Consider the following 27,769-nt stretch of genomic DNA (forward strand, 5'->3'; position numbering starts at 1 on the left):
AGTCCTTTCTGTGTTTTGCGGAGGCAGCGTCAGCCGAGGCCACGGACTCTGCTGCTTTTGTTTTCTCCTAAATTCAGCCTCTTCCTAGATCCTGCCAGGGACAGGCTGTGCTCTGCCTCTGGGGCGGCAGCCCTGGTTGGTGGCTAGCTTTTCCTGAGGCCGCGTCCAAATGTAAGCCTCGTCACTTCTCTCTGCTGGCCCTGGTCGGACTCTCATGGGCCTAGGGAAGTGCATCCCTAATTCTTCTTCATGGTCCTTCATGCACTTGAAATCAGCAATCGTGTCCCTTTTAGATGCCTCCCCTGGGACCAATACCTCCTGCCCCTTCAGCCACTTCTCATATGATTTGATTTCTCTTTGTGTCACTAGCCCGGACCCTCTCCTTTCCTGGTTTGTCATTGTCCTTGTGAAAGTGGTGACCAAAATGGTCCCGTTGCTTGGCACTAGTCTGGCTTAGAGCAGGGATCAGAGGGAGAAATTCTCCTTCTTTGTCCCAGACACTCTGCTCTCATTAACACAACCCAGGGTTGCACGTCTTTATTTTTACAAGTGGCAGTTTATCACGGTTGGCTCATGTCAAGCTTGGGGTGCATAAACAAATGAACAGGGGCTTCCCTGGTGGCGCAGTGGGTGAGAGTCCGCCTGCCGATGCAGGGGACACGGGTTCATGCCCCGGTCCGGGAAGATCCCACGTGCCGCGGAGCGGATGGGCCCGTGAGCCATGGCCGCTGAGCCTGCGTGTCCGGAGCCTGTGGTCCGCAACGGGAGGGGCCGCGGCAGTGAGAGGCCCGCGTACCGCAAAAAAAAAAAAAAAAAAAAAGAACAAGCAAAGACATATCTTTTTCTTTTAATAGATGTTCCAATCCAGGTGTCCCTCTGTGTATATGTCTGCTACTGATTTCTGGAATCCAAATGCAAGGCTTTGTATTTTCCATCCAAGATTTCATTTTATTTGTTTCCCTCAGTCTTCTATCCTGCCAGTCATTTTGAGTTTGGATTCGATCACCCGACATGCTAAGAGCTCGCCCTCCCAGTCTTACGGCCCCTGCAGATTTGATCAGCATGCTCCGTGTGTTGTCACCCCTGACACCTGCAATCCCCAGACCCTGGCTGGTAACTCCATATGGGAGCAGGAGGAAGGCCAAGTGGGTCCCCTTGCGTCACTGCCACCGGGCTATTCAATCACTGTCGTGTTGTAATTGGCAAAAGCGAAATAACAGGGTGTTCTGTGTTTCGAGCCCTTTCCCAGGCTGGGTTTAATTGCAATGGGATTTATAACCGTCGCTGTAGGAGGTGATAGATGTGTCTCTTTCATCCTCTCTGGCTACTGAGGATGTCTAAGGGAGGAAGAAAGACGAGTGGGACTGGAGCTGGGAACTCTGCAAGGTGGAGGGGTGGTGACCAGTGACTGGATGAGTGACAGCTGCGAAGGTCGCCCTAAGAGATGTAGGGCATGAACGTTCACAGTTCCCTGCAGTAGCAGTGCCTTTCTGGCCTTATTTCTTCACAGCAGCCTTGGCAGATAGGGAAAGGAGGGCTCAATTCTCCATTTTACAGAGGGGGAAATTGAGTCGAGAGTGGATTCGCGGCTGATTCAAGGTCCCGCCAATAGTCAGGATGAGAACGGGGCTGGAATCCGGGTCTCGGGCTCTGATGTTCCCGCCACTCACACACTGCTCCTCCGGCGTCATTCACGGGACTTCGTGTCTGCTCAGCACTTATGCCTCCTCCAGCACTATTTGTGAGATGATATGCACGGCAGCGTGTCGTGAAGGGGAGCCTAGCAGGACTACCAATAGGTTCTGTTGTTACAACAGGACTCGGTGTACACAAGACACCGTGCTGGGCACCACGCGGGATGCAAAGCGTGGGATCCGCTATCCTGGCTTTTCGATGTTTAATAATGTCAGGAAGTAACCCTGGAGTAAAAGCAACGGGCTCTTAGAAAAGACCAATCCTTCCCTGCCTTCCATCTCTCCCCTCCGCCTCCCTCCTTCTATTCATTCATCCTCCCATTTATTTTTGTCTATCAGCAATTATTTATTGAGGCTCTTTTGTGTGCCAGGCACTGCTCCGGGTGCTATGATACAGTGGTGAACAGGCAGGTGCTGTTTCTGGCCTCTTGAAACTTGGAATCTAGTGGCAGACACAGAGGACTAAGCACTTATTTAAAAGGGTCAAATATGTCCTCATAGGGGAAGTGTGAGGTGTGGGTCACTTAGCAAGGACCTGTGACCTGATCTGGGTGTTAGGGAAACTCTCCTAGTGGAAATCATGACTTAAACTGAGACCTGAAGTTTCAGTAAAAGCTGGGAGTTAGCCCTGGTAAAGAGCATGTGGAAGGGTGGCGTACTGAGAAGGAGAGGTATGTACAAAGGCTCGGGGCAAGAGACAACATGATGCTTTTATGAAATGCAGAGAGTGAGAGAGGGAAGTGGGAAGACATGAGCCTGGAGAGGTAGACAGGGGCCAGATCATAAAGGGTCTTAGCAATCCTGTTGAGGAGGGTTGGACTTCAGCCTAGTACAGGGGGAAGCTACTGAAGAGTTGTAAGCAGGGAGGAACATCGTCAGGTTTCTGTTTTCAAGAGACTCCTCCAGCTGCAGTGAGAACGAACTGAAGGTGCTCGGTTTAGGTCCTGCTAATGGTGCCCCCGGGCTTCCCGGTGGAGCTGTGTATCCTGTAGGTAACTCGATGTGTGGCTCTGGAGCTCAGAAGAGAGGTGTAGTCTGGGAATAGGAATTCACTATGTCTCTGCTAGCACTGGGGCGCTAATGCTAGTCCTGGCCGGATGACGGGAGTCAAGTTATCAAACCATAATCGAAGCCATGGTCATGGATGCTACCACCAAGAGGGGGGGGCACCTAGGACAGAATCCTGAGCACCGGCCTCTGAAGGTAAGCAAATACTCCAGAAACAGAAGCCCTTTTAGGAGTCCCAGTGGAATCCGATGAAAGCTGCGAGTCGTCTTTCAGATAAATAAAGAGACTGGAAGCTTACGCACCCCTGGAGGCTGATCAGTGAACTCAGATGAAGAACCTGTGCTCTCATGCACCCCCCTGGAGGGAGGACGGGTCTCCACCCCTTCCTTTCCCTAATCGTCTCATCCTGCTGTCCCTCTCTCCCCTTCTCCCCCTTCCTGTTTCCTTTTCTAGACATTCGTTTTCCCACCAGTGACTTCCCAGTCAGGTATGGAGAATGACATTGCCAAGGGCTCGGGGGTTCTCAAGTCCCGGTGTCCCCAAACCACCGAAAGGAAGCGTCACGCTTTTACAGCATCAGCTCACACCAGGCTCCGTGGGCACCTCACTGGCTCCCTTTGGTGGGGCCGATGGACTCGGGCAGATAGTCGCACCTTGAGACAGAGCTGGGGAGACTGAAGCAGAAAATAGGACGCAGCCTCCTCTGGGTTCCCGCTTTCATTTAATTCAAATGAATTAAACATATTCTTCCTGAGTCCGTTCTTCGTGTGGATTGTAGGTGAGGGAAATAACCCGAGCAAAGGCACAGAGGCAGGATCATCCTGAGAAGGGAAAGGGCTTCAGGGTTGCTCAAGGACTGGGCACATGGGATGTCACCATGGGGGGGATGAGGCTTCAGGGCAGATTGGAGCCCCGTGGTGGTCCTAAATGCAAGGGGGGTGAGAAGTCCGGACTATTCTGTAGGTAGTGGGGAGCTGGCAGTGGTTTCTGAGATGGCAATGGAGATCTGAAGTGAAGGAACCGGAGCCTGACTTGCAGAAGCCCAAACGTGGATTTGTGCAGTTATAGAACTCATTAATTTACCCAACATGAATCGAGTGCCTGGTATTCGCAGGCTCAGAACTTGAACCAAGAGATGCAAAGACAAGGTGCTGTCCCTGCCTTCAAAGGGTCGGCAGCCTGGCGGGGGAAACAGAAACGTAGTGTGATGAGTAGATGCGAGGAAGCAGATACCTCGGCACCTTCCCCACAGCCACTCTCCTGCCCTGTGCAGGAACCCTTGCAGCGCTGGGAGGAGGAAAGGGAATTCTTCTCTCCCAGAGGCTGCCGGGAGAGAAAGCCTTCCCAAGCAGCCGCCACTCTGACCAGAGTTAATGACGGACTCACAAGGCCGGGGGGAGGGGGGTGGCTCTAGGGTGTGGTAGTCCCCTGAGCTCCATTTAGCGGCTCAGCGTCCTGGACAAAACCCTATTTGCGCAGCCCTGGGCTGAGCTTTTAGCTTGGAGGGTTAGAGGGGGCATGGGCAGGGCTTAGGATCCAAACCCTCTAAATATTTGCTGTGGGGAACTCTTCATCCCCAGGAGGAGAGAAAAGGCCGAGGAAGCATCTCTCCAGTGCTCGGAGGGGCAGTTTCGGGTCCAGCCAGGAGATTTCCCCCTGATAACCGAATGACCTTTAAATGGAGGCCGAATGCCATGCGTCTGTTGCATACCTGGTCGCCTTAATGCGAGCCAGGGGCTAGGGTCGCCTGGCTGGACTAATTCAAATGTAACTGAAGGATGAGAAATAGGAAGCGATTGCAAACACATGGGTGGTGGGCAACGCTGCAGGAACAGATGCTTCCAGAAAGGCCCCCGCTGGAAATGTTTGCATTGTTACCGGGCAGAGACCAGGCTGCCCGTGGGGTTTCTTCCTTCTTTCCGTTTGCTGAGCTTGTTCACAGGGACAGCGAACGCAACAAGGATCTGGCAATGCTGAGATGGTGGAGAGAGACAGGGCCCACTCCTCTCTTTTGCCACCATCCTCCTAACCTCCTAGTTTAGAAGGACCATACAGGACCAGGAAATCTGAACCCCAAAAGCCACAAAACTGGGTCCCAGAGTTTGATTTGTGACCATGGCTGTATCGGCAGACCTCTTTGGTCCCCGTGTTCTTGCTTATAAGAAGGGAACTAAGAATCCTCCTGCATCCTGTCTCACCAAGATGATGCAGGGAGGCTGAGTGAGGTAGTAAAAGAGAGAGTGCATCAGTGGGGAGCACCCTCTGGGTGTGTGGGGATCTAACCAGGGAAGCCCAGCCCAGGTGCAACGTTCCAGATGGGTTTGCGGGCAGGAACGCTCAGGCTCCATCCTTCCTGGGGGCCCAGCAGCCTTGTGCCCCACATAGATTTGGGGCAGAAAATCACCAAGGTGGCCTCCCCAGCCCCAGCTCTGCCCTCAGAACCAAGGCGGTTGCCTTTGCAAGAGGGTTTGAGGAAATTCCGAATAGAATGAAGTCAGTTCGGCTTTTTTTCCCCCACTTAAGTGTCCGTCTAGACACACACCTGCTTCCTGGGAAGGAAGGTCAGATGTCACCTGCTGCTGCTTTGGGTGCTGGGAAGCCTGGCGTCTTTCTCCTGCCATCTCCCCTCTTTTCTGACTCCTTCCTTCCTCCATCTCCTCACCAAGAATAAAGACTGGGCAGTCGTGTGACTGTCACTGGAGCTCCCAAGGAAGCCAGCACACACCAGATGTGCATATGCCCTGCTCTGCCGCATCTATAAGTCAGTCGGAGACCTCCCAGCCACCTTCTCCTCTCCCAGTCTTTCCCCAGCCATTCCAGACACAGCAGAAAAACCTCCGACTCCCAGCAGACTGAGGAGTGATGTGGCCAAGTCTCTAAGATGCTAAAGCATCCACACTCAGGGGAGGATGCTTGCCAGTTTCCGTTTTCCCTGAGGATAGACTGAGGAGAAAGAGACGTAGGCAGCAGCAAGTCGGATTTAGGCTTGGGCTAAGAACGCGTGTGATGCCGTTGAGTCGAGTGATTTGCTGGGCCCCTTTCTCCTGTTCCTCTCCAGTGTTCTAAGCCCCAGCTGTAAGTACAGCCTTGCCCCAGCAGGGGAGATGGAAGGAAGGAGGGAGAGGCTCAGATACTGAGCACTGTCTTTATGCTGAAGCTGCAGCTAAGTGGGGAGCTTTCATCCTCACCTTGCTGGACACATGGGTATCCCGGGCTGCTGCCTGGGGAGGATCAGCCCAGCTGCTGTTGCGTCTCTCCCAGCCCAGGTGCTGGCAGCGTCCACCTTGGTCCTGCTGTGACTCTGCCTCTGGTTCCTGACTCCCTCCCTCAGGCAGCTGCAGGACCCTCCTCGCCCTGTTTTCTGCCTGCTTCCCAAGCTGCTTGGACCTCTTCCCCAACTCCTTCTCCATCATCCTGCCTGGTTTGGGTTCCACACTGACTCTGATCTGAACAGTTTCACGACTGGCTGAGCCCCAGTTTTGATACGAGTTGTTAGTCATGGGGATGATTTGCTAAGAAAGCAGGTGGCCTCCTCCAATCCTTTATAGAAGAATGTGGTACTTACAGAAGTAAAACAATAGGTTTTTTCAATATAGGAAGACTAGAGCAAGTTCTGTGCGTACACATAAAGCAGTATTTCCGATAATCTGTCCGGCTTAACTAGAGGTGGGGTGGAGGTCAACCAGATGGCCTCCTCCAAAGACAACCTAGAAGAAGGTGAAGGTTTTAGAGTCAGATCTAGATTCAGACCCTAGCTCTGCCCCTCATTGCCTGTGTGATCTTGGGCCAGCTACCTGACGCCTTGCATCTTAAGTGCTGTCTCTCTCTTGGTAAAGTCAGACTGACGATAATACCTACCTTTTAGTTGTGAAGATGACCTTGAGATACAGTATGTGCAGTCAGTCTTCTAGAGGCCTGGGGAAGCTCTTCTTTTCCTTTAGGCTTCAGGAGTCCCGAGTTATTGAAGACACTCCATTTCATACTAAAAATATATTTCATTTCAGATTCAGATTTATCTGAAATGAGTTAGATAAGCTTCTCTCCCACCTAATATTCAAAATTTGAATTTACAAAACAGAAAATTAAGGGGCAATGGCTAGACTTATTACAGAAGCATCCTTCTTTTGCATAATGATATTTTCTAGGGTTCTTCTGCTAACAGAGCATTTTTGTCCGTGTTAGATGCTATCATTTGACAGAGAAGCTGTCAAGAGAGGCTGAAAGCTACAGAAATAAATATTAGGAGTTATCGGGAACCTTTGTTTCCTAAAGAATAATTAGAGAAAAGGGGAAGGGACATCAGAAAAGTAAGATTTGGGGAAACTGGGATTTGACTGATAAAAATTCAAATGGTTTCAGGAAACAACTTTTGCATAAAGCAAAAGTACACCTGAATTGTGGAGCACTGCACTACCTTGTACCTAGAATGCAGAGCTCGTCGAGAGTGTGTGTGTGTAAAAGGAAGAGAGAGGGGGAGGAAAGGAGAGGATGAAGTTGAGAGGCGAGGGCTCCTATCGGCATGGCCGTTAAAACTACTTCTGCCGGTCACAGTCACAGCACATTAAGGTCTGCCGAGGCAGGATTGGTCATGACATTGATCAACACTTCATTTTGTGTTTGACTCTGGTTTATTGTAGACTGTTTTCTCCAGACATCCTCTGATGTGTCTGTGGCTGAGAGCAAATGAATATAGATTTTCCCACCACATTCCAGGTCTCAAGGCTGCATCCCTGGCAGTCCTACACCTATGGGGGGTAAGAGGCTGTTTGGGGTGGTGCTGGGCCCCCAGATCCCAGGCCTGGACAGTGTGGGAGTTGGGAGCTGAGGGTGTTGACATGTGTCCTGTTTTGGTCAGGACAGCTCGAGACTGGGAAGGAAATAAGCTTTCAGGTGGGCGATGGTGATGCACCGCCACGGGCAGATGGAGAAGAGGCCGAGGAGACTGCAGAGAGGGAGGAGCTGCTGACACGAGGAGAAGCAATTGGGGCGTTACGTTAAGTCCATGAGGGTGCAGGCTGGGGAGGGGCAGGGAAGGAGGTCGACGGAAGATTTATGGTTCACGTTTTAAGGAGTTTGCTGTGGTGGCATGCAATCTGGGTTGGAGGGGGAGATATTGGAATTGGGAAGGTGAATGAAGAGGCTGTCGCTCTGTTTCAGCGTGTGATAGAAAGGATGCAGGAGTTGGGTGATGATGGAAAGGAAGAGGGAAGAATGGGGGGAACAGAGAGAGAGGTGCGCATAGTTAAGGACATCGACCGGTTGTAAACGCTGGATGAGTTTACTTGTTCATGCAGTTATTCTCTCATTCTTTCTTTTTTATTTCTGAGGAAAATGCCTCTTTTATTCTTGTGGTTTAAATAGATTCGTGCTTTGTCATAAGCATAAGCCCACAGTATACATAAACACTAATTTTTAAAGGATGTTATTTCTTTTTTCTTTAACATTTTTATTGGAGTATAATTGCTTTATAATGGCGTGCTATTTCTGCTTTATAACAAAGTGAATCAGCTATGCATATAATATATCCCCATATCTCCTCCCTCTTGCGTCTCCCTCCCACCCTCCCTGTCCCACCCCTCTAGGTGGTCACAAAGCACCGAGCTGATCTCCCTGTGCTATGCGGCTGCTTCCCACTAGCTATCTGTTTTACATTTGGTAGTATTTATAAATCCATGCCAGTCTCTCACTTCGTCCCAGCTTACCCTTCCCCCTTCCCACGTCCTCAATTCCATTCTCTACGTCTGCGGCTTTATTCCTGTCCTGCCCCTAGGTTCTTCAGAACCATTTTTTTCTTTTTTTTTTTAGATCGCATATATATGTGTTAGCATATGATATTTGTTTTTCTCTTTCTGAATTACTTCACTCTGTATGACAGACTCTAGGTCCACCCACCTCACTACAAATAACTCAATTTCGTTTCTTTTTATGGCTGAGTAATATTCCATTGTATATATGAGCCACATCTCCTTTATCCATTCATCTGTCGATGGACACCTAGGTTGCTTCCATGTCCTGACTATTGTAAATAGAGCTGTAGTGAACATTGTGGTACATGACTCTTTTTGAATTATGGTTTTCTCAGAGTATATGCCCAGTAGTGGGATTGCTGGGTCCTATGGTAGTTCTATTTTTAGTTTTTTAAGGAACCTCCATACTGTTCTCCATAGTAGCTGTATCAATTTTACATTCCCACCAACAGTGCAAGAGGATTCCCTTTTCTCCACACTGTCGCCAGCATTTATTGTTTGTAGATCTTTTGGTGATGGCCATTCTGACTGGTGTGAGGTGTTACCTCATTGTAGTTTTGATTTGCATTTCTCTAATTATTAGTGATGTTGAGCATCCTTTCATGTGTCTGTTGGCCATCTGTATATCTTCTTTGGAGAAATGTCTATTTAGGTCTTCTGCCCATTTTTGGATTGGGTTGTTTGTTTTGTTGATATTGAGCTTCATGAGCTGCTTATAAATTTTGGAGATTAATCCTTTGTCAGTTGCTTCATTTGCAAATATTTTCTCCCATTCTAAGGGTTGTCTTTTTGTCTTGTTTATGGTTTCCTTTGCTGTACAAACGCTTTGAAGTTTCATTAGGTCCCATTTGTTTATTTTTGGTTTTATTTCCATTTCTCTAGGAGGTGGGTCAAAAAGGATCTTGCTGTGATTTATGTCATAGAGTGTTCTGCCTATGTTTTCCTCTAAGAGTTTTATAGTGTCTGGCCTTACATTTAGGTCTTTAATCCATTTTGAGTTTATTTTTGTATATGGTGTTAGGGAGTGTTCTAATTTCATTCTTTTACATGTAGCTGTCCAGTTTTCCCAGCACCACTTATTGAAGAGGCTGTCTTTTCTCCACTGTACATTCCTGCCTCCTTTATCAAAGATAAGGTGACCATATGTGCATGGGTTTATCTCTGGGCCTTCTATCCTGTTCCATTGATCTATATTTCTGTTTTTGTGCCAGTACCATACTGTCTTGATTACTTGTAGTATAGTCTGAAGTCAGGGAGTCTGATTCCTCCAGCTCCGTTTTTCTTTCTCAAGATTGCTTTGGCTATTCGAGGTCTTTTGTGTTTCCATACAAATTGTGAAACTTTTTGTTCTAGTTCTGTGGAAAATGCCCTTGGTAGTTTGATAGGGATTGCATTGAATCTGTAGATTGCTTTGGGTAGTATAATCATTTTCACAATGTTGATTCTTCCAATCCAAGAACATGGTATGTCTCTCCATCTGTTTTTAATCATCTTTAATTTCTTTCATCAGTGTCTTATAGTTTTCTGCATACAGGTCTTTTTTCTCCTTAGGTAGGTTTATTCCTACTTATTTTATTCTTTTTGTTGCAGTGGTAAATGGGAGTGTTTCCTTAATTTCTCGCCCAGATTCTTCATCATTAGTGTATAGGAATGCAAGAGATTTCTGTGCATTAATTTTGTACCCTGCTACTTTACCAAATTCATTGATTAGCTCTAGTAGTTTTCTGGTGGCATCTTTAGGATTCCCTATGTATAGTATCATGTCATCTGCAACAGTGACAGTTTTACTTCTTCTTTTCCGATTTGGATTCCTTTTATTTCTTTTTCTTCTCTGATTTCTGTGGCTAAAACTTCCAAAACTATGTTGAATAATAGCGGTGAGAGTGGGCAACCGTGTCTTGTTCCTGATCTTAGAGGAAATGGTTTCAGGTTTTCACCATTGAGAACAATGTTGGCTGTGGGTTTGTCATATATGGCCTTTATTGTGTTGAGATAATTTCCCTCTATGCCTACTTTCTGGAGGGTTTTTATCATTAATGGATGATGCATTTTGTTGAAAGCTTTTTCTGCATCTATTGAGATTATCATATGGTTTTTCTCCTTCAGTTTGTTAATATGGTATATCACATTGATTGACTTGCGTATCTTGAAGAATCCTTGCATTCCTGGGATAAACCCCACTTGATCATGGTGTATGATCCTTTTCATGTGCTGTTGGATTCTGTTTGCTAGTATTTTGTTGAGGATTTTTGCATCTAAATTCATCAGTGATATTGGCATGTAGTTTTCTTTCTTTGTGACATCTTTGTCTGTTTCTGGTATCAGGGTGATGGTGGCCTCATAGAATGAGTTTGGGAGTGTTCCCCCCTCTGCTACATTTTGGAAGAGTTTGGGAAGGATAGGTGTTACTCTTCTCTAAATGTTTGATAGAATTCGCCTGTGAAGCCATCTGGTCCTGGGCTTTTGTTTGTTGGAAGATTTTTAAACACAGTCTTAATTTCAGTGCTTGTGATTGGTCTGTTTATGTTTTCTATTTCTTCCTGGTCCAGTCTCAGAAGGTTGTGCTTTTCTAAGAATTTGTCCATTTGTTCCAGGTTGTCCATTTTATTGGCAGATAGTTGCTTGTAGTATTCTCTCATGATCCTTTGTATTTCAGCAGTGTCAGTTGTTGTTTTTTTATTTCTAATTCTGTTGATTTGAGTCTTTTCCCTTTTTTTCTTGATGAGTCTGGATGGTTTATCAATTTTGTTTATCTTCTCAAAGAAACAGCTTTTAGTTTTATTGACCTTTGCTATTGTTTCCTTCATTTCTTTTTCATTTATTTCTGATCTGATCTTTATGATTTCTTTCCTTCTGCTAACTTTGGGGTTTTTTTGTTCTTCTTTCTCTAATTGCTTTAGGTGTAAGGTTAGGTTGTTTATTTGAGATGTTTCTTGTTTCTTGAGGTAGGACTGTATTACTATAAACTTCCCTCTTAGTACTACTTTTGCTGCATCCCATAGGTTTTGGGTCATCATGTTTTCCTTGTCATTACTCACTCATTCTTTTCACCAATAGTTATTGAGCAGTACCAGGCTTTGTGCTGCTCGCTGGAGGGAAGCCATGGCTCAAGCATTCCTGAGTTGATTTTCTAATGGAGGGTTTATAGCTACAAAAATGGGCAATTACCATAGCTGTGGGAGCACAAAGGAGCGACACTGGTTGGGGGATCGGGGATGTAGTTCAGGAAGCCTTTTTGGAATAAAACGGGAAACAAGCAACCTCTAAGCTATGAGCTAGTAAATAAAGCAAATGCTATAGTGAGTCCAAGAAAAGAAATAGACATGGATGATGTCCCCTGGTTGGCAATGAGACATCATTGATGACCTGGGAGAGGGCAGTTGGGGGAGGATTAAAGCTATGGCAAAGGCAGCGTGTTCAGATATAGTGTATTAATGGAAAATTTGAGGTCTGCTAAGGCCAACAGATCACGAGATGACTGCCATTGAAAAGGCCATCGTTCCCAAGAGGAAGGGGCACACTTTGCCAAGGGGGGCCACGTGGGAAGCATCAGGGTTTGTCAGGAGGCAGTGGGAGCTTGGGGCAATGTGGGCAAGAGTCTCTGTTGTGGTTTCTTCATGGAGGACCAGGTGAGGCAGCGTGCATAGGCTTAGGATTGACTAGTTTGAATAATCTCAGTGGGTTCTGGGGCACAGGGCCTCTCCCGAGTTGCCTGGTACCTAGTCCTGGGAGTGATTAGGGCAGATAGCTAGTAGCCTGGAGTGTAAGTGCCCTGTGAGTACCCAATAAAGGAGGAGGCTGGGGTGTGGAATGGGTGGTTTGTATTTGAAAAGTGCCCTTATGGGCTAGTTTAATATTTCTAGGAATTGGGTAACCCTGAGAGGGGTGGTCCATCCCGGGTCAGCAAGGCTCCAGATGTGAAAGCATCAGCATACTGAAAAATAAAAGATATGGTTAATACAGGCAGTTAAGGGATCATACATAACATTTATTGGGCAGTGCCTGTATGTTTGGTACTCTTCTTAGTAATGTACATGTTTTAGCTCAACTCTCACAGCATCTTTAGGAGTTAAGTACTACTAGTTTACAGATGAGGAAAGTAAAGTTCAGAGAAGTTAAGGAACTTGAGCTAGATCACACAGCTAGGACTGGGCTTGGAGGCTGGCTCCTGGGCTGGTGGTCCCCATCACTGTGCTGTGCTGCCTCTTTAGTGGATGCCGAGCGAGTTTCAGCACAGGCTATAGAATGCTCATTCAGCAGTGATCATTTTAATTAAAGTTGAGAATTTCATGTAGCTCTATGTGGCATTTTTCTTTTCAGAATTCTCCATTAGATCCTACTGCTTCCACCATGACGGAGGTAACGGCAGTTTGCAGGAGGATTAACTGAGGATCGGAAAGATTTTGAGGCTTTTCCAAAGAGACATCTTGATTCCAGCGGGGAGTCAGGCTCCCAGCTGGGGCTGTTCTGAACGGAACCAGCATTTCCCTCTCTGGGCAGCTGAGCAGGCTTCCCCAAAACATTGCTTCCTTCATTGGCATGCGCACTAATTGTCTCTAGGTTTCAAAGAATCTCTCGCAAGCCCATGTACTGTTCTTTCTATAAAGAAGGGGCAAAGAACAGTCTGTGCCGAAGCCTTTGGAGCACTGAGTGAATCCAAATGAGATTTGCTCGGTAATTATGTTTTCCTTAACGAAGTTTAAAGGAAGCAGTAACTAACAGGGCTTTATTCAGACAGCAGCCATTTCTCATCACTAAATCGTGCTTCCGCAGCAGAATCATAAACAAAAGATTTTGAAGGGTTCAAGTTCCAAAGGCTGCATGAGCTGGAGAGGAAGATGTGAAATATTGAGTTTGGGGTTTGTGTCTCGACTTCTGATTAACTGGCCCTTCCTTGCTCTGTTGGGTGGCTTAGGCTCCAGTGTGTAACAGGCTTCAGTGAGTATTAACTCTTCTTAAAGGTACCACAAGGGTTTCCTCGGGAGGCTGGGGCTCAGCTCCCAGCCTGGGAAGACCCTCTGGAAGTCTGTGGGGCAAAGTATCTTCCTTTACCCCTTATAGGTGATCAGACAGGGAGCCTTCAGGAATGACTGAGCCTTAGGTGTACTGTAAATGGGGCGGCAGAATAAGAAGGGAAAAGTTAGGCCTTGGGAACCCCTGTGCTGCTGGTCATTAGAAAGACAGATCTTGTCAAGGTCACAACAGTTTGCAGCCAGATGGCCTTGAGTTCCTATTTGTCACAGAGTTGTCTTGCCCAGACTCTCCCCCTTCTGAATTCCTGACCCACCTGCCATGGGCACTTCCCTCCAGTGCCCGTTCTCAGTGATTCCCGCTACCCGCTCTCCTGGGCCTGGTTCCCAGCCCCTGTCCTTTGCACTGACCCTGAGCAGGAGGGGACAGCTGATGGGTGGGTCGCCCTCTGAGAAGTCTTCCGGTTATCAGCACAGCGAGGATAAGGAGTAATGGCCAGGACCCAGAAGCCTGCCATAAACGAGCTATTCCCCTGCTCCCTGGCCCCAGGCAAATCGCTGACTCAAAGAGGGTTAGGACCAACAGCTAGGAAACTGGGGTTCAGAACAGAGCAGTTACTTGGGTACCATAACGTACCCAACTGGTAAATTTCAGGCTCTGGAGCTAGACCTTCAATCTAAGTGTTGGTTTTCCCACAGAAAGTCCCATATAAAGCTTCCCACATACCACGCTACTTGTTCCCAGAACTGGGTCAGTAAGCCTTGCCCAGCCTTCTTCACGGTACACAGGACATCTGAAAGTGCTTTATACTCAGTGAAGCTCTATACCAGTGGTTCTCAGTGGGGAGTTACCTATTTTTTTTAAAGACTTAAAAAATTTGAGGTATAATAATATACAGTAAAATTCATTTTTTATAGTGTACAGTTCTATGAGTTTTGACAAACTCGTACAAGCATGTAACCACCACCTCAACCAAGATATAAGAACAGTTGCGTCACCCCCTGAAAATTCTCTTGTGTCATTTTGTTGTCAGCCCCTCTCCCCTCCCCAGCTCCTGGCAAACACTGATCTGTTTTCTGGCCCTACTTTTGCCTTTTTCAGAAGATCATATAAGTGGAATGATACAGTGCTATAGACTGAATGTGTTCCCTCCAAAATTCTTTGTTGAAATCATCTTCAATGTGATGGTATCTGGAGGTGGGACCTTTGGGAGGTAATTAGGTCGTAAGAGTGGAGCCCTCATGAATGGGATTAGTGCCCTTATAAAGAGAGGCCCCAGAGAGCTCTCTTGCCCCTTCCACCATGTGAGGACACAGTGAGAAGACGGCTGTCTATGAACTGGGAAGCAGGCCCTCACCAGGCACTGAATCTACCAGTTCCTTGATCTTGGATTTCTCAGCTTTCAGAGCTATAAGAAATAAATTTCTGTAGTATTCTAAGACATAGCAGTATGTAGCCATTTCAGTCTGGCTTTTTCCACTTGGCATGGTGCATCTGAGAGTCATCCAGGTTGTTGCCAATATCAGAAGTTTATTCCTTTGTATTATTAAGCACTATTCCACTGTATGGATGGGCCACAGTGTATCTATTCCTTCACCAGTTGAAGGACTTTTGGGTTGTTTCCAACTTTGGAAGACCATGAACAAGGCTGCTATTTTGTAATAATATAAACCAAGGGGGCATTCTGTAAATACATCTTATGTATTTGTAAACACAGGATATTTTTGTAAAGATTTAGTATGCGTTGAATTTTCCATGAAAATTCACTAAGAAAATTGGGAAGACCATACCTTGTTTTGTTCTGAATTTTACCAAAAGTTGGTCAACATTTACCAAAAGTTGGTCAGCATTTGAAAATCACATCACCCTTCATCACTCTTGCCAACTTAGCTGTGGTATTTGAGTTGCCAGCACAACACTTTTTGTATTAGTTTGAATTTATAGTTGCTGTATTCATGGCGATGCTACATAAAGCTGCAAACGTCTGACTCCTTCCTTCTGTCTTCTAGTTCAATCATACTCAAGCATTTGCATAATGAAATACTTATTTTATTATAGATTACTTTCTTTTTATTATTCCTTTGTACTATAATTAGGGGAATGAGGTGGATTTAAAAAAACGTTAGGTATGTAGTTATATATGAATTTTTATTTTGGGCTAGAAAAGGCATATTATAAAATACTGGTTCAGGAAAGGGAGTGTTGATTGTAAGAGAGTTGAGGACTACTCCTCTTCACAAGAGTTTTGCGGTCAGGACACTTTATCCATCAGTATAGACAAGGCTGTGTCCTGAGAGAACAGTTTACATTGGCAGCTGGCAATTTTAGGAAAATATTCATGTTCCAGAGCTTGCTGTAGCAGGACTTGGTTCCCTTGGCTATATTCAGAGGCATTTGGAAAAATAATTAGCTGATAAATATTTATTGAGCACCTATTATGTGCCAGGTGGTATCACTATCCGCAAGGAGAATTCTAATAGTGGTAGGGGTGGGAGGGTATATTTACAGAGTATATTTATATATACAAGTGAATGAAAAAGATAATTGCTGGCACTGGTAAGTGCTAAGAAGAAGGTAAAATAGATAAGCGCTTTACTTGGGGAATTAAGTAAGGCCTCTCTGAGTTTGGACCTGAAAATGAGAAGAGGCAGCGTTGCAAAGATCTAGCAGGAAAGCATTCCAACCACAGGGAATAGCGGGGGTAAAGGCCCTGAGATGGGAAGCATATGGGATGCTTTGGGAGCAAAAAGACGACCAGGTGTCTGGAACATAGAGAACATAGGGGAAGTGGAGGGAGAGGGCGACAAAGAAGCCAAAGTTCTCCAAATGATGCAGGTCTTATAGGTCATGGTTGTGTGTGGAATTTCATTGTTTGCAGTGGGAAGCCTAGGGGTTGTGTTAAACATGGGAATGATGTGATCTGACTTATGCTTTAGAAAGACCACTCTGGCTGCCCTGAAGGGAAAGTGGAGGCAGAGAGACCAGGAGACTAGTGCAGAAGTCCAGAAGACAGGTAGTAGAGGCCTAGAGCGGGGAAAAGCTTGGAGATGGTAGGTAGTAATTGAATTAGAAATGTGTTTCGGAGGAAGAACGGCCAGAGCCTATGGATATGTTTAATTTTGGAGTATGAGGGAAAGAGACTGACTCCTAGGTTTTTGGCCTGAGCAATTGGGAGGGAAGAGGTACCATCTATTGAGATGGGGAAGATTAAGAGAGATGGTAGAATTGAGGGGGAAAGTTGACTTCGTTCAGCCAACTGAAGTGTGAGACACCTATTAGACATCCACGTGGAGGGAATTCCCCAGTGGTCCAATGGTTAGGACTCCATGCTTTCACTGCCGTGGGTCCAGGTTCGATCCCTGGTTGGGGAACTAAGATCCCATAAGCTGTGTGGTGCAACCAAAAAAAAAAAAAAAAAAAGACATCCACGTGGAGATATCAATTAATACTTAGGTGTATAAGGTCAAGTGAGAGATGCAGTCTGGAGATAACATTGAAAGTTATCAGCAGGAGAGATTTTGGAAAAATAGTGGCAGCACAGTTTTTAGGTAGTTTTTTTTGTTTTTTGTTTTTTTGCGGTACGTGGACCCCTCACTGTTGTGGCCTCTCCCGTTGCGGAGCACACGCTCCGGACGCGCAGGCTCAGCGGCCATGGCTTACGGGAGCAGATGCTCCGCGGCATGTGGGATCTTCCTGGACCGGGGCACGAACCCATGTCCCCTGCATTGGCAGGCGGACTCTTAACCACTGCGCCACCAGGGAAGCCCAAGCTGCTTATTTTTTAACACTCTATAAAACAATGGAAGAGGGAGCTCTGTGGAGTTACAAAAGACACCTGAACAAAGTCTTTTTCTAAAAGTTCAGGAAAAATCATTTCACTTAAAAATGAAATGATTGCATCCAAACCCCATAAAAGTTACTGTAAGGAAGACAAAATGAGAATAACATCCCTGCAGACAGTGAAATCACACCAAAAAGTAAATAAATAAATAACCACCCCCCAAAAAAACAACAACAACCAGAAAAAAAAAAAAACTATAACACAGTATTTCACAATGAGCTAAAATTTTTAAAAATGGTACAAGACATGAAACATAATATAAATCAGATTTAGAAAAACAGAAATGTAGTGATAGAATTCAAGAAAGAATTAGAAAGAAAAGAAAAGAAAATTTATAAGTGAGGCGTGAACTAGAAGGAACACAAGAGCAAATAAACACTATAAATAATACCTTATGAGAAATAAAAGGCATAAAGGAGGGAAAAATTTTAAACCAAGAAGAAATTAAGAAAGAGATAAACATGGTTTGAGAGAAAGTGACAAATATTTAAGAAAGGCAAAGAAGGTTCAACATATGGATAATAGGCATCCTTGAAAGGCAAAAAGAAAACTAAAGCAAGGTAACAAATCATAAAACATATAATTCAAAAAAACCTCCTGAAATTAAAAGAAAATTTAAAGCTGAATATTGAAAGAACACTCTTTGTACCTGAGAATATTGACCCAGAAGGATGGAGGCTTGTTCTAGTAAAATTACCGGGCTTTAAAGAAAAAGAAAAATATCCTTTGGGCATCTAAGCAAAAGAGTAAGTGATTTATATGAGAAAGAAAATGATACTGTCATCAGACTTTTCTACAGCCACATGTTATGACAGAAGAAAATGGAGTAACATATTAAAGGTACTCAAAACAGGAAATGTGAACATGAGCCAAAGATTGTACATTCAGCCAAATTGACCTTCAAGTATAAAGAACACACTATCATTAAAATAGCATGTAAGAACTCAGAGAATATTGTCCCTATGAGTTCTTCCTCAGGAATCTACTAGAAAACGAGTTCAGAAAACCCAGTGGTCAGAGAGACATGGGTGTAAGACCAGTGTTGAGCATTAAACATATGGTTACTTATAGCAACAAAACTAAGTGAGGGTTCCCAGGGCTACATTGCATGATGCAATGGCAATATCATCTGACAATGTAGGTATAGTGTTAAGAATTGGGGAACAGAGATGGCATATGCAAAGATATTTTAAACCTTTTTAATACATAATAATGATGGCTGGGAGTGGTGTTAGTATTGCTACTAATAAGTATGGTTATTCTGAGACTGTTGTATGTATGATGTGGGATAAAGCAAATAAATAATTATGGGTCACCCTATTTCTGTCTTTTTTGTGTCCTTGAGAACCAGGATTCTCAGTGCAAGAGAATGGAAATATAGATGTAGTTATAGAAGAGGCAGAGTAAAAACCCTGTAGACTTGAATTTTTATTTTATAAATTTTGTATAAATATTTTATATCCATCTATCTATATGTTATATATTTTGTTTTATATATATATATATAAATAAATAATATTTGTTATCTATATCTCTATCTATCTATAGATAGATTTTTTTTTTTTTTGCCCCTTAGCTCTGTCCACTGAAAAAGGCCTAGAAACTATGACCAAGAGGTGCAACCAGATTATGGTCGTGCTATACCATTTCCCACTGAAAGAAACCGGGGCTTCTTGGAGACGTGGCTGATCCCAGGTGTAGGCAGGAAATGTACAAAATGACCGCCTGGACCAGTCATGTCAGAATGACTTAGGAGCCAACTTGAAGAGACTCCCACTGGTCAAAGATGACAATTTGAGCTTTAATAAGGATAATAATTGCAATGGATTGAAACCCATGTTTAAACATGGGTTTAATAATTTTGTATGCATGAGTTCAAAATGACATGTAAAAAATTACCTGATTGGTCATCATCTGAGGATGACAGGGGGCTAACTAATTATCTTGAAAACCATGTAAATGAAAGGAAATTAGCATTTATTCTGTCATTCCTATATGAACTGTGCCCCTGGGTAACCAAATAATACATGACGGGCAGCATCTCTGTATAAAATTATTCAGGTTGATATATGAAAACTTAAATGAATGAATGGATCTAAGGTTTAGACGTTAGACACTGAGCACCTATGGTTGCTAATACTGAAAAGAGAGTAAAAGGCAGACATTATGTGCCTTCTGATGAAAGAACATAGCATCACTTATAGTCTCAGCTGAAGGTCTGAACCTGAGCTTGACCAAGCCTCTGGATCCAGTGGCTGATTTTTTTGTTTTTTGTTTTTGCGGTACTCGGGCCTCTCACTGTTGTGGCCTCTCCCATTGCGGAGCACAGGCTCCGGACGCGCAGGCTCAGCGGCCATGGCTTACGGGCCCAGCCACTCCGCGGCATGTGGGATCATCCCGAACCGGGGCACGAACCCGTGTCCCCTGCAGCGGCAGGCAGACTCTCAACCAGTGCACCACCAGGGAAGCCCCCAGTGGCTGAGTTTTAAGAATGAAGAGATAGAGGAGCGTGTTGAACTGCACCAGGAGTGTGCAGGTAACAGAATCCAGACGGTGGGGAACCCTACAGGGCAAAGGAACAGATGCATTTTAAGGAAAAGAAAGAGATGAAAGAGAAATTTGTAAATTAAAAGAGAATTAACAGATAAAATTTCCAAAACTGGGCAGGACTTAAACTACAGTGTCTAGGAATGCACTTGGGTGATAAAACCACAAAAGGGGGGAAAAAACACACAAGAAGGGATTCCTACAAAAGTCAGGAAAGTGGTTACTTTTGGAGGGGAGGAGGGGCTGTGGTTAGGATGGGGACCAGCAGGCCATCTGGGTGGCTGGCGAAGTTGTATATTTTAACCTGTGTAGTTATTATGAGGTTGTTCACCCACTAAGCTTTATATTTGTTCTGTGTGGTTTTCTGCATCTATGGTTTATTTTACAATAAATGGGTAAAGAATTTTTTTAAGTCATGAATATATAAGTGGAATTTAAAGCCATGGGAAGGATGGAAGTCACTTGAGAGAGAGTATAGATGGGAAGATGGCTCAGGACTGAATCTTGGGGGTACCTGACATTTGAGAAGGAGCCATTGAGGCAGGAAGACAAAACGACAGCTATGAATAAACAGGTGTGCGAGATGTGACGGGAGCTTAGAGAAGAAAGTATTTGAAGGTGGAGTAAACGAGTTCACTGGTCAATGCTTCTGAGAGACTAAATACAGTGAAGATAGAAGATTATCCGTGGGCTTCAATGAGGTGTAGGTGACTGGGGACTTTAGTGGAAGCTCTCTTGGAGTGGTGAGGACGAAACCCAGCCCAGTGGGCTGGGTGAAGGTGAGAATGGAAAGTGGGATGGAGATGGAGTAAAAACAACTGTTTCAGGGGGATCTGGAGTGGTGTAAAGGGGGCAGGGCTGAGGGATGGGTCAGGAAAGCCCTTGAGCCGTCTTAGTGCCAGGCAGGAAGGCAACCCTCCCCAGCCCTGTGGCACGGGCACCCTGTCCTGAAGATGAGCTGCATGGCCCGTTCTTCTGCTGAAATCCGTCACCCTACCCCCAGCCTCAACCCCCATCCTGCTCCGGCCAGCGCAGGCTGCTGAGGAGACCAGGCTGCCGGTGGCCAGCTTGGTGTTTCGCATGCAGGGTGAGCAGGGCCTGAAGGGCAGGGGGGGCACCAGGCTTGTGGGCAACAACAGACAACTGTTGAGTGGACGCCAGTCAGATCAAAGCACCTTCAGCCAAGACTGCTGATCTCCATCACCCTCTGCTTTGGCAGAGCTGAGAGAACTAATTCTCCCCATTCTTCCCTCCAAAGCTCGGCCCGGCTGGCCCTTTCTCATCTGGGTGAGACAGGAGGGCCCGGACGCTGCACAGGCCAGGGCGTTGGAGACACAGCCAGTGGGGAGCCGGCTGAGACTTGCTGACATAGAGGAACAGGAGACCCTTTTGTTCATTCAAAGATCAGAGCCAAAAAGTTGGAGCAGAGAAGCTTTAGAGCAGGCTGGATGCCCTCTTCAGAGCAGCCTGGCAATTTGAAAGGAGCTTTGGAGCCTTGGATCTATACCTGCCAGTCCCCCAACCTCACCCTTGTTTGTTTACTGAGGCTAGAGACCCCACTGTGTAGCCACCCACCTTGCCCAGGAGCAGAGGCATCCTAGCAGGACGGCAGAGTGACGCAGAGCCAGACTTGGGTTTCCTCACCTATGTGGACATAGTAATAGCGCCCACCTCATAGTTTCTGCAGGAATGCAATGGGTTGGATTCCACATATATGCGTTAATATACGATATTTGTTTTTCTCTTTCTGACTTACTTCACTCTGTATGACAGTCTCTAGGTCCATCCACGTCTGCAAATGGCACAATTTCTTTCCTTTTTATGGCTGAGTAACATTCCATTGTATATACATACCACATCTTCTTTATCCGTTCCTCTGTTGATGGACATTTAGGTTGCTTCCATGTCCTGGCTGTGGAATCTAGAAAAATGATACAGATGAACCTATTTGCAAAGCAGAAATAGAGACACAGACGTAGAGAACAAACGTATGGACACCAAGGGGGGAAAAGGGGGGTGGGATGAATTGGGAGATTGGGATTGACATATATACACTACTATGTATAAAATAGATAACTAATGAGAACCTACTATACAGCACAGGGAACTCTACTCAGTGCTCTGTGGTGACGTAAATGGGAAGGAAATCCAAAAAAGAGGGGATATATCTATACGTATAGCTGATTTACTTTGCTGTCCAGGAGAAACTAACACAACATTGTAAAGCAACTATACGCCAATAAAAATTTAAAAATAAAAAAAAGAATGCAATGGATTAGTGTCCTCAAAGTGCTTATAGCTGGGCTTGCCACACAGGTGGGGCCAGTTTTAGCTGCTCTGGTCCCTTAAGCTTCCTGTAGGTCTGCTGCTTTACTTTCTCTGTCGGGAGTTTAAGACATTTTTGTGAGACTGAGCCTGGGCCTCCTCCCAGCCTTGCTCCATACCCTGCAGGACCGTTGCTGCCCAGGGAGTTGTGAGATGCCAGGGACCCCAGAGATGATCTTGTAGATGAGAAAACTGAAGCCCATAGGGAGAAATTCTACTGCTTCTAGAGTTTTCTCTTCCGTTGTGTTTTGCTCTGAGACAAAGTGTTCAGTGTATGTTGGAACCAAAATTCTACATTGCTTTGTGGGGCATTTTGGAGGATGAAAAAGACAGTGGATCCATCTCTCTCTCTCTTTCTGCTAATATCCCTCTGTGCTCAGGTAACAATGCTGAGCATCAGTTACGCATATGCGGTCGTTTTCTAGCATCTGTGATGGCCCAATCACATGCCTGTCTCATATCTAGGGGGCAGGCCTAAACTAAAGGTGACTTTTGTGGCTATAAACAGAATCACACTCACAGGATGGCACATGGATTGGACCCAGGACCCGTGTTGTAGGACTGTGCTCCAGCCAGCTTACCTCACGTGAGCTCCAGCCTTGTCCACCAGGACAGCCCATCTGGTGGTCAAAGTCTGCAGTTGGTAAATGCAGGTGGCTGGTTTGCATGACACTGAACAGCTTGGGATCTGGACTACAAGGATGATTGGCTGAACTTGTGCAGATTCAACCTGTTACCTGGCATCACAGGTTGGTAGGTGTAGCTTGCCCTTTCCTCCCCTTTCTGAGCCCACTCTTAGCCTCAGGGAATTTTAATAAAATACCTGAGCCTGGCTTGACTCTAGAATCTAAACCTCTTATACTTGAGCGTAGGAGTGGGTTGTAGTTAGGCCACTGGGAAAGTCATATGCCGTCAATGCAGCTGCTTTTGATTTGAAGACCAAGGGCACCCGGGACAATCACAGCTGGCCTCTCACCATGGCAGTAGCTCTGAGCCCCTGCCTTGCCCCAACACACAGGAGTGGCTGAGCCTCCAGCGAGAGTAAGGGCAGGGACTGGGCCATCCCCACAGGAACGTGCTGACCCCCCATTGTCTACAGCTGCCCCGTGGCCCTGTCTCAGCTGGGACTCAGCCTACCACGCACTGCACCTCCACAGAGCCCCCACAGGGAGAGGGCAACTGCCCTTGCAGGGAAGGGATCCAACATTGCCTGGTGACCTGGGATCACTGTAGTTATCTTTGGGATCTGCCTGGCCCAAAAGGCCTCCCTGGGTGGGTCCAGAGGAGATCATCTCAGCCACTGTGTCAGGAGCTGTGCAACTGGTAAGGGATGGGAGCTCTGTGAGTTTCCCTCCTGCCCATCAGTCAGTCCCCTTCCCTGTGAGAACTTTAGTGAATCTGTAAAGTGCAGTGGACCCCTCACCCTTCTCCTGGTCGTGTGCTCTGCAGAATGTTTTGATCATGGACTGTCTTATGTCACCCTCACCTTTCCATGGAGATGGCATCTTCCTTTGGTTTTATGTGAACTCAAGGGCTGGGACTGCCCTGAGATGCCCAACCCTGTCCCACCCCATATTTCTGGGTCTGCCAGCTGGGCCAGGGACCTAACCATCTGAGGGACGTGTGGCCTCAGAGGCCACAGGTGGTGTGCGGGGCACGTGCCTAGACACATCCCCTGGGGCAGGGCTCTGGGAAATGCTCCAGAGCCCACTGCTGCGCTCCCCCCCCCCCCCGGTACAGTTGCCAGCATTGAGCCTTTACCAGATGCTGGAGGTCATTCAGAATGCGTGCCTGCATTAACTTACCTACCAATCACAGCGCCCCCATTTACAGTTGAGGAATTGGGAGATTTAGAGAAGTTGGGAAACTGGCCCCAGGTTTCATGGCTAAAAGGTGGTAGAACCAGCTGTGTACTCTTAACCATGGTGCCGTCCTGCCTTTCTGCAAAGAACAAACATGTAGATTTCCCTCCTAGCGGGAATTTCTGTTCATGTGAATGCCACAGAGGGGAGCTTAACCTTTCAGGTCAGACAGAATCTTCCTTCTGTTCCCACGGGTATCATTATATATGCATGTGTGCTGACGCATGCACTCCACACGCGCGCACACACACATTCACGTTAACAGGTAGTCATTGCCTTGCTCTTCATTCATTCGTTCACTCAAACAACCAGAACCCATTGAGCCCCACTGAGCATCGTAGTGGATGCTGGGGCTTGAAAGCGGAGTAAGAAGCAGCCCCTGCCCTCGGGGAGCTCTCGGGCTCCGAGGAGATTAGATCTGTAAATATGCAGTGGTAGAAGTGCAGGTGCAGCAGTAGACGCGTGTGTGAACTACCTGGGCACACACAGGAGCAAGCCTGATTTGGGAACCTGTAGACTGGATTTCATCTCAGGAACTGAGGAAATGTTGGGTCTAATAGAATCTTGGAATTCTCATGAGGAAGGCCTGGGCTCTCCTCCTAGCTCTGCCATTTCCTGTTGCAAAGATGATGTGTCAAAGGACCCAGAATGAGGTGCAGCACCAATAAATATTTATCTGATTCACTAGCTCTGTGACCTTGAACGAGTTAGCTAACCTCCTTGAGCCTCAATTGTCCCAGTCAGATCTGCCCTACCTTTCAAGCTTGTGGCAGGGATGAAACGGTTTACTGAGGATGAAAGTTCTTTAGATGTGAACTTGTCTCTTCGCTGTAATGATTTGGTCCAGCGAGGCCGGCATAGGGGGTGTGCAGAGGGCAGCCAGGATCTCGGGTTACAGCACAGAAAGACAGGACTGGTCCTTGAAGGTGCTCAGCAAAACTGGAGAGATGGTGACAGCGATAGCATGGAGTCTGATTCTCCCTGCACCCTGGTCTCTCCCGTGAAATGACTGTAAAGCACTTTGCCGTCATAGAGTCTTTTATAAATACTTCCTAATAACAACAACCTACACAGTTTCCAGCGGGAGCGGGGCTGGCGGGAGCGTTAATGAGGCTGTTAGGTGTCTGCTGCAGCCCAGCTCCAGCTGGCTCCGGGGAGGCTGGGAATGTGCAGGAAACTGTGGGGCTCAGGCCTCCTCCTCCCCTCCCCCCCACCCCAACCTGGATGCTGGGCTCAGCTGTACCCACGACACCGCCGGGCTCATGTCAGTCAGTTGGGCTTTTTGTTGCTGATGCATTTTACTTGGGGGTTTTAATTAGTACTAAATAGTAAGGAAAGTAATGCTGAAAGGCTCGTTCCCTGGCTGGTGGAGGGAGAGCGGGGCTGTAAACGGTGACGAGGATAATATCATCCACGTGAACTCTGTGCCAGGACCTGGGCAACGCAGGTGGCAGCGTCATCGGAGCCACTGACTAACCAACCAGAGGATGGAGAGTCTTTTTCTGGGGAAGAGGAGATGAGAGAGGAGGAAGAGAAATGGGTAGAGGGAGTGGGGCAGTGCAGGGTAGAAGGGATGGCGTTTGTATAAAAGACTCAGAGGAGATTTATGTGGACGTTAGTGCTGGAAAAGGCAACCGTTCTAAGTGGAATATTAATGGAATCCATTTTCTTGCCGTCTCCTGCAGGCACACTTTGGAAGTGCAGGGGAAAATATCACTTTGCAATAATAACTGTTATTTATATAAGAGAACAGCCTTGGATATATCAAAATGTGAGGTTTCGAGGTAATAATTGGATCCTCAGAATCATCATTATCCATTTAAAAGGCAATTTCTGGGCTAGGAAATTGATAGAAAAGAATGGGCCAATCCTACCACAGTGGTAAATAACTTTGTGTTTCAGTTTTATTATTTGATTTCATTCTGAATCTGATGGGACTTGGTGACTAAAGGGAATTGAGTAGGAATGTAAATGGGAGTGACTTTCCCCACAGCATCTTTATTGATGTCCAGATATGACTGTGGGAGAGAAGCCTCAAGCTTCTGTCCTCGTCACAGCTGGAGGGAAAACAGTGGAGACAGAGGAGCAATTCCTGCCAGAATCCACTGGCATCTTCCAGACAGTTTACTCCCCAGTCCTGTAATTTCCCTCTCTCCCACCTGCCAAGTTAACCACCATGGATGAACATGCCTCTGGATTTTTTTTCTATAAAACTCTATACCTTTTTTTCTTTAAAAAAACAGGGGAAGGCTTCCCTGGTGGCGCAGTGGTTGAGAGTCTGCCTGCCGACACAGGGAACACGGGTTCGTGCCCCGGTCCGGGAAGATCCCACGTGCCGTGGAGCGGCTGGGCCCGTGAGCCATGGCCGCTGAGCCTGTGCGTCCGGAGCCTGTGCTCCGCAAAGGGAGAGGCCACAACAGTGAGAGGCCCACGTACCGCAAAAAACAAAAAACGGGATCATTCTATACATGCTGTATTAGAATCGGCCTTTTTCACTATATTATGAACAGCTTTCCATGTCACTTTATATAAATCTGCATACTTCTTTTTAAAAGTGGAATGCTTCTCCTTTATGTGAATATCCATCATTTAAGTAAATGTTCCCCTTTTGAAGGACATGTGAGTTGTTTCCATCCTTGTGCCAGAGTCTTTGCACACTTGCAGGAGTGTTTCTGGAGATTAATACCTCGAAGTGAAAGATTTGGGTCAGAGGGTATGAACATTTTGAATTAGAATCAACCGAACATTATTGACCTTGAAAAATGAGATCTGACAACCTCTGCCCCATAGATCAAATGGATTCTCATGATGTCAGACAGGTAGGCAAAATTGTGAAAGATCTTTCTGGAAATCGGTGCTTTTGCTTATTTGGGGCCAGGACAAAGGTTGAGAAGGAGATGGAGCTAGTTTTGGAATATGGGACGTTAAGCCCCATCCCCACTGACAATGTCAGAGGTATGACCTGGGAGGGTTTCCAGGTTAGTGATAACCCCCTTTGCTACCTCGGCTGTTGATGATAACAGCTACCATTGAGCACTGAGGATGCATGAGGCACTTGGGACTTGCTGTCCAAGACCAGCACTGGGATTCCAGCTCTGCCACTGATGAACCCAGGACTCAGGTGCAATTTTTAACCTCTTGCTGGGTGAGATGGGGACCATCACACACACCTCACAGAGTTTTCATAAGGACTAAATATTATAATTCTTGTAATATTGCTTTGTAAAGTAGAAGGCGCTACTTAAATGTCAGTGTCTTTATTAATAATGAATCTGAGGTTTATTTAAAACTGACCGAAATATTCCCCCGCCTCCCCAAGCCTCCACCACAGTGCTGCGTCCCAGGACCTAAAGGAGAGACGTGTATTTTTTTTAAAAATTAATTGTTATTTATTTTTGGCTGCGTTGGGTCTTCGTTGCTGCATGTGGGCTTTCTCTAGTTGTGGTGAGCGGGGTCTACTCTTTGTTGTAGCGTACGAGCTTCTCATCACGGTGACTTCTCTTGTTGCGGAGCACGGGCTCTAGGCGCGCGGGCTTCAGTAGTTGTGGCACACGGGCTTAGTTGCTCCATGGGCATGTGAGATCTTCCTGGATCAGGGCTTGAACCCGTGTCCCCTGCATTGGCAGGTGGATTCTTAACCACTGCGCCACCAGGGAAGCCCCAGATGTGTATTTTTTTTTTTTTGCTTTGCTTTTTGACCTTGGGAAAGTTATGAAACCTCTCTAAGCCAGAATTTCCCCTTCTGAAGATTTGAAGGTGACACAATTGTGTAAG

General features: G+C 46.2%; 1 protein-coding gene across 15 annotated transcripts in view; it reads left to right on the forward strand.

Moving 5' to 3' along the window:
* The window catches only part of GRIK4 (glutamate ionotropic receptor kainate type subunit 4), a 448,598-nt gene that overhangs the window by 189,253 nt on the left and 231,576 nt on the right, over nucleotides 1-27,769 (forward strand). The window lies entirely within an intron of this gene.

This window comes from Orcinus orca, chromosome 8 (genome assembly GCF_937001465.1).
Source record: "Orcinus orca chromosome 8, mOrcOrc1.1, whole genome shotgun sequence".
NCBI classification, from domain to species: domain Eukaryota; kingdom Metazoa; phylum Chordata; class Mammalia; order Artiodactyla; family Delphinidae; genus Orcinus; species Orcinus orca.